General features: G+C 39.9%; 1 long non-coding RNA gene across 1 annotated transcript; it reads right to left on the reverse strand.

Moving 5' to 3' along the window:
- Window positions 1-4283: 4283 nt before the first annotated feature.
- Window positions 4284-6282, reverse strand: LOC110703605. Its single transcript, XR_002507705.1, has 6 exons — window positions 5578-6282; window positions 5351-5503; window positions 4935-5270; window positions 4692-4829; window positions 4489-4596; window positions 4284-4413 (listed from the first exon to the last, which is right to left on the reverse strand). It is a non-coding gene; the product is annotated as an uncharacterized LOC110703605 (long non-coding RNA).
- Window positions 6283-8109: the final 1827 nt, after the last annotated feature.

Consider the following 8109-nt stretch of genomic DNA (forward strand, 5'->3'; position numbering starts at 1 on the left):
CATATCCTCCAATATATTACTCATGGCACATATCCCGAAAATACTTCGTCGTAAGATCAACGAGCCTTACGAACACTTGCGGCTCAATACGGTCTATTAAATCGTCAATTATGCAAAAAAGGACCTAATGGACAAAGTTTATTGTGTATAGACCAACCCGAAACCACACGCCTTGTGGAGAATACTCATAAAGGTGTTTGTGGACCTCACTTGAATGGTAAAATGCTTGTAAAAATAATTTCGCGACAAGGGTACTATTGGTCCACTATGGAACATGATTGCATACAACATGTCAAAAAATGTCCAGAGTGCCAAATGTTTGCTAATTTACAACACCTTCCACCATCAGAACTATATAATCTCACTTCCCCTTGGCCCTTTTCAACTTGGGGAATTGACATAATTGGAAAAGTCTCTCCAACAGGAGCAGGAGGGCACGAGTACGTATTGGTAGCCATCGATTACTTCACCAAGTGGATTGAGGCTGCTTCTTACATAAATATCACTTCTAAACATGTCACAAAGTTTCTCGAACGAAACATATTTTGTAGATATGGAGTCCCACACGAACTAATTAGTGATCAGGGATCTCAATTCAAAGCTGAATTCGAGACCCTCTTAACTCGTTATAAGGTAAAACATCATCACTCATCCCCATACAGACCTCAAATGAATGGAGATGTAGAATCGGCAAATAAAAATATAACAGTCATCATTAAGAAAATGGCAGAAAATTATAAAGATTGGCCGAATAAACTACACTTCGCACTATGGGGTTATAGAATGTCTAAACGAACATCAATAGGAGTAACTTCATACTCCTTAGTTTTTGGAATGGACGCAGTTCAACCAGTCCAACTAGAAATATCATCCATATGCATCGTACTCGAAAGTAAGCTACCGGAAGCTGAATGGGTAAGAGCGAGGTATGAGGAGATTTTATTGCTCGATGAATGACGATTAAGAGCTTTGCATCATGTATAAGTCTACCAAAGGTGCATTGCGCGTCATTTCAATAAAAGAGTAAAACCCAAATATAAAAGAAGGTGACTTTGTACTAAAAGAGGTTAGGGGTCCACCTACCGATCCAAGAGGGAAATTCAAACCTAATTGGATAGGTCTCTACCGCGTAATTGAAATCCTATCAGGAGGAGTCGTCAGATTAATGGAAATTGGAGGAGATAAAATTCGCCAATTAATAAACATTGATCGTCTTAAGAAATATTACATATGAAATCCGGATTAACTCGTTCATACATACAACTAACTTTAATTAGCATTCAATTGAAAGATTCTAAGTGTTATGTATTTTACCGAATGACACGATAAAATACATAGCACTTAGGGGGGTAATTTAGAAATAATAAACCATTCTAAGTGTTCGGATTTTTTATCGAACTTCACAAAAAAAATCTTCACACTTGGGGGGGGGGGGTAATAGCACAGAAATAATTTTTTTTTCGAAACACTCGTAGTACAGGTGTTGCGCGCAACTGGAATAGTTACGCGCGGATGTCACGCGCAACTCATTAAGTTGCGCGCGACAGGTTCGCGCAACCTTAGATGTTGCGTGCGCCACCTGATCGTAAACTGCGAACCCGGACTTTTTTGTTTGAACGAAGTTGCAACTTCTACGTACGATAAAAAGAGGGCGTTTCATGAATGTAAACATGTACTCGGAAAATATAAAAATTAAACTTTATTTAATTCTTTTTAAACAAAGTTTGATTTTATATATATATATATATATATATATATATATATATATATATATATATATATATATATATATATATAATAAAAGAATTAGAATTACGCAATGACCTGATTTCGTGATACGAATACGTAGGCAATCTATATGATTCGGTCATATCAAAATATCAAAACATAAAGCTCATTCTTATTTCATTCAAATTCCAAAAAAAAAAAGAGACATTGTTGAACTAGATCATAAATAAAGAAAGGGGGCATAGTAGTGATTACACTTTATTAAAAAAAAAAAGAGAAATTGTGTAACACTCTAAGGCTTCACTATATCCTCAATTGTCACGAATGATGAAGGAGTAGTTTCCATCGCAGTATTTTCAAAAACCTTAGAGCTTTCTCCTATAGTCTTCTTCTTGACTCATACATTGTTCTTCAATTTAGGAATAGGAGCCTTTTCAACCCTTTTTCCCTTTTCCGAAGCTTTTATTAGAGTCCTCTTTCGAGTTTGTTGCAAAGGTTCCTTGATTATCACACCTTTTTGTGCGAGTTTGGAGGGAGCTTTCCTTTTGGATTCCTTTGAACGCACCTTAGAAGATGAGAAGTCCAATTTTCTTCTCACTCCTTTGTTTTGGCCACTAGGAGGGGTAGTGGTGGCCGAATGCATTAAAGGCTTAGGTGGATTACGAGCCGTGGTAGTTTGATATTGAGATCAGGCCTTGTTTAATTCGCCCTTATCAGCGCATTCATCCAAGCTTTATAAAAGGAAGACAATACAATACTCACAGCAGGATTTTGTACTACCCACCTTGGAAGACTTGACCAATACTCTATCCAACGAAAAATTCGCTCAGGTCTAAAAGTCACATCTTTGGGTGCATCACAGTCTTGCGGGGGAATAATCTATTTCATTCCGTATTGTCTCATTACCCTGCAAGGAAAAATGTAAGTAACACTAGATAGGCCTAAAAGCCTAATGTAAGGGCAATTGAGACTACTCCCAACCATACTATTTATGTTCCACCAAGGAATCACAAAACGTATGTTAGGAATCCCGTGATAGAAAAACGACGTCCATTCCTCTTCATTCTTATGCTTGTAAAGGATTCGACGTCCAGGGAATGTCCGTACTCCATTAGCCTCGATATTTTGTGGCTGATCAACTATTCGCAAACACTCCATGAGCCAAATCTGAAAAAAAAAATTTAGTTTTTACACGAGCAGGTGGCGCGCGCATCAGAATAAGTTACGCGCACCATCCGCGCGCAGAACAGAAGATTGCGCTGGACGTACCAGCGCAACTTCATGGCTTGCGCTCAACAAACGATGAAAAAAAAAAACTTACGTGTAATAGGAGTGGACTTCCCGTGAAACTATTTTCGTTAGGGTCTCCTCTAAGGCGATTCAAGCATAAAATGGTTTCTGCCAAAGCCAAAGGAGCGGATGAATTGACATCCTTCTATTTGCTCTACTACGGACACCATGGAATAATCTCCATATTCTTTGCCTGTCCTAAGTTAACAATTGACAACAAGACAATAGCATAAGACACGAATTTTAAAGCGTTGTTTAGTATTGTTGTCACGAGGGGCGACGAAATGTTCAATAAATTGAGTTAAATTCACGCCTTCTTCAGTTCCAATATTGGTCATATCATTGTTGGACAAGCCAAAAAATCTTTGGAATATAGGTTTGGGATCCGACAATAGGGGCGAATAAGTCGTAGGGATAGTATTTGTGGGGAATCCTAGCAAGGCCCTGAACTCACCAGGAAGGGGAATAATTTCGTCCCCTTTAAATAAAAAGAGATGGTGGTTGGAGTCCCAATGGTTAACTGCGACATGAAGGAAATCAAAATTAATCATTAATTGCATATAATTCAATAGAGGGTCTAGATGATAAATTTTGAAAGCTAGCTTGTCCTCGTTTGAAAGGGAAGTGACCCATTGTTTCAAACGTTGTTCAAAGGTCTTCACCATTGTTCAATGTTTTAAAAAAAAAAAAAAAAAAAAAAAAAGGAGAGAGTAAGATTTTATAGAGATTATTCCTTTTTAGTTCTTATAAAATTACTAAGCGAATGAATGCGAGATGATCAAAAGCCTACATGAAACCGTGCTTAAATAGACCCAAGAGGGGCATATTTTCGGCAATTTTCGCCCAAAGGAAAGTTCACAAACAGGTGACGCACGCAACTCATCCAGTTGCGCGCGTCTTCTCTCTCGCGACATGTGGTTTAAGTTTATTTCCGTATTTTGGCTTACATAATGACGGAATCTTGACAAAATCTTAAGACTAATCATACGCTTGCCTTTTGCTAACTCTTGTGTCCCTTTTCTTTCCATTTTATTTGTTTTCTTTTTTATTCCATTTTATTATTTTCTTGTTCTTCTTTTCCTTCTTCCTTTTCCCCCCTATTTTCTTTATTTCCTTTTTAGTCTCTTTTTTCCTATTTTCCTTTCTTTTGTTAATTTTTTTTCGAGGAGGGTAAGTCGGGAACTCTTTCCCTCCCTCGGAAAATTTTTTGCTTTTTTTTTTATATGTGTACACATGGAAACAAATAATAATAATAATATAAATGACATATACAAAAAAAATGTGTCATATGTACAACAAAACAAAATAATATGTACATTTGTTTCCTAAAAATATAACAAAATGTGTACAAAAGGATCAGGGTGCTCTGCGACTGGTAGACGGTTGTTGTACATCCTGCAAAATCCCAAAACGAAGATTAACACATGAAATGTAATAACTTCGTCGAGAAAGAAAAGAAATGAAACTTACCGCAATCATCCGATGATCACGGCATGACAAAGTCACGAGGGCTCTTCAATAAGCAGCTCGGAAAGCACGTATAGTCCTCACCATGTCGTTCACGGTCTCCCGCAGAACCTGTTCCAAGAATACAAGGACAGTTAGTAAATAAATGTATATGAAGCAAAAAATAGAAATATTTTAAGTGCATATACAAAAAAAAAAGGACATACCGACTCAACCGTCTCAGGAATGAACGGTATCCCCTCATCATCCTCCGCTGCAGGAAGGATCTCACGAATTAACGACCCGACAACATCAGTATACGTGATCTCCGCTGTAGGAGGCACCCAACCGCCTTGATCGACCCGCTAAAAAATAAAAAAAATAAAAAATAAAAAAAGAGGGGGGGGTCAAAGTTCCAAAAAATAAATAGAAACAAAAAAAGAAGAAAAAGAGAGAATTGAGATACTAACCTGAACAAAAGCTGGGAAAGGAGTCAGCCTGGATGCAATGAAAGCCAGATAAGGAGCATCCGGTAGCACCAGCCGATCCGCTGGATAACCAAGGATCGCTTGAGCTCGATCCTCGGTCGACAGCAAATCCGGACGTAACATCCGGATCGGAGGATCCACAGGAACCACAGGCTCCTCTGACGAATGCTGCCAGAGAACGCGCTCGCCTAAAAACCAAGCGTCCGTCCTCTAGAGCACTGGGAGTCCCGAGTAGAGAGCCCAAAACCGGCAACGAACAATGCCAAGCCGGATATCCTCAGGGACTCCAACGATCAAACTCCAAGGACGGAGATCGATCTAATGAAATCACATGAAAATCATCAAAGCAAAATAATAATATGTAAAGAAAGATACACATGTGTTGTCAAAATACTCACCGACGCACGGGTCACCGAAAGAATCCTCTGGCGAGAGTCGCCGGCTGAAGTAGCTCGCCTTTTCCTAATCGTAGCCAGTCGATGGCCGATAGGAAAGCAAGGAGCCCCGAGCACCTTGGGGGCTAGGAAAGGCAGGTACGAGTATCCCCAAGCCTAATTTAAGGAGAAACGGCTTAAAAAGAGAAAAATAAATAATAAAAAGTTAAAAGAAAGTTTAAAGTACGTACCTCAAGGATACGACCATGCCATGTAAGGGAGATCCGAGGCACCTCAGTAGCTGCCGCAGGATCCACTACTCGGGTCGCCTTGCCCATAGCTCTAAGCATACGGGCATACGACACCTCCGCCCAGTTCAGGTTACTTAACTGCCCCAAGTCTATGAGGCAAGTAAGTAACCCGATAGGGAAACGCTCCCCTCGATCACTCAATAGAGTAACGGAAAGAATGTGGGCGATTTATATCTGAGCCAGCTTCTCATGTGTACACTGCCGGTTAACCTCGTCAGCCGACAAATCGTCGACAAGAATCGAGTACGGAAAAGACTGAGGATATACGTGAAGGATCGCCGCCAGACGATCCCCCACGAGATCCCTCGGTCTCAAGTCCTGCCCTGTTACGACCTCTATAACTACATGATCACCTAAAAAAGGAAAACCCGTAATCATAGAGAAGTCGTAAGGGGTGACCTTCATCTCTCCCCACGGAAAGTGAAAAGTGTTAGTGGAATCCCACCAAAACTCCAGCAATCCGCGGAGGAAAGCTGACGAAGCAGACTGACTCGACAAATCCTAAAGAGCCGCTAGCGCGTGACCTATCCCTGAAAGCTCCTCAATCTCCTTTACCTTGTCGGGTTAGCTCTCAAAACGAGTCCGTAGGTCACCAGAGCCGTACAGACGCATGCTAGACTCACTCTAAAAAAAAAAAAAAAAAAAAAAAAAGAGAAGAGAGAGCCAAACTAATAAAAAACGGTTAATAAAAGAAAAGTGGGAAAGTAAAAAAAAGAAAGAAGGCGTAAGAAACTCATGATGCCGCGCCACCCTCGAACCGAGACGTGATGGTATGGATCCCACTTAAGGACCCTAGAATCGCGGTCGGGAGGAGCCTCCCTGATCACATCCTCCTGGCGACGTTGATTAGCAGCGGCGCGTCGCTCTCGAACCTCCTCACGAGGCCGAGTCACCCTCTTTTGAGGGCGAACTACCTCGTCAGGACCGCCTAGAATCTCCTCAACGTCGAAAAATGGAGGCGAATCCATGCTATGATAGACGAGATTTCTCTATTAGTTCATTTTTTCCTAAATAAATAATCGTGTTCTAGATCCATTTTGGCAGCATAACGGCTGCCGATAGGACAAAACACAAAAATTGAATGCCACCCATACTTGGGGGTTACGATACCTGCAGTCAAACTCAGTAAATGGGGGCTTTTAACACCCACAAAAGCCATCCTATACCATTTTCAACTAAGAATTCAAGGGATTATGCTTCAAAATCTCAAAGAATCAACTATTCCAAGACGAATAACAGTAATACAAAACAATTATCGTCTACCAAACAATCTTGAAGTTCGAATATGGCAAAAACAAGATATGTATTCACTTCGCGCCATTTTTTCAATTTCAAAAATTTGCAAAATGTGAATTATGAAAGTAATACTAGTTCTAATACTACAATATACTTCATAATCAACAAGTATAACCAAAATGAGCAAGAAAAGCAACAGATTCAAGCAAAATTCGAACAAAAAGAGCAAGAACGAACTTAAACAAAGAAATGCTCATACAAGGTTCAATACTTAGCCATTTTTCATAAAATTTGTTGACAAACACTCCTTAAACATAGCATAACAACATGGAAAAAACGATTTCAAGAATAATGGACCGAATAAAAAATCCCCAAATTCTAAATTTGGGATTTTACGATTCGAAAAACGCTCAAATTCCAACCAAGAATGAACGAATTTAAGCAAAAAACTTACATTGGATTATGGAAAATGTGAATTAAGAGCGATATTTGCTTCCTTCAGCTTCAAAAATCGCAAAAAAATGGTGCTCTTTAGAGTGAAAAAGAGTCGAAAATGGAGGAAGGAAGGAGAGAGAGAGCGAAATGAAAAATCGCATTCGCGATTTTCTTTTTGCTGAACTGAGTGTCGCGCGCAACTCTAGAAGTTGCGCGTGACGTAGCAGTGCAACTCAGAACGATGCGCGTGCTTGGCCAGCGCGACCCACTGAGTTGCGCACGAATACTGGTCACTAAAATGATCGGTATCCTGATTTTGATCCGTTTGATCATTTTTTTCAATGGTTTTTGCTCGTTATTAGACGTAATGGCGCGAAATTATCAAAATCCTTTTTAATTGCTTTGCATTTGTAGTTTATTTTCTTCTTTGATAGTTTTTTGCATCACGTGTTTTGTGCCTTCCCCAAGCGTACGTTTTGAACGTTTTTCGTAAAGGTGCCTTAAGACGTTCTGTGGTGCTGCTTTACGTAAAAGCACCCATAGACAGGTTTGTCATTTTAAAGTACTAACGTTATAAATGTTCGGGTTTTTTTCTTTTTCACGTTTGAAGCAAAAGGAAGGCGTTTTCATGCAGCGTAAAAATGCAAATGGCGTAGCGTACAACGTAAAATTGTACGGCGTAGGTGTTGCGTAAAATTTCACCTCAGCCCAAGCTTTGCGAGATCTACCTCTCGGAACTAAAAGGTAGACTATTTATTGTAGGCGTTAGCTCACGAGTCGACAGGCGCGCCGAACCTTCAA

The sequence above is a fragment of the Chenopodium quinoa genome, unplaced genomic scaffold, assembly GCF_001683475.1.
Source record: "Chenopodium quinoa cultivar QQ74 unplaced genomic scaffold, ASM168347v1, whole genome shotgun sequence".
Lineage (NCBI taxonomy): Eukaryota > Viridiplantae > Streptophyta > Magnoliopsida > Caryophyllales > Amaranthaceae > Chenopodium > Chenopodium quinoa.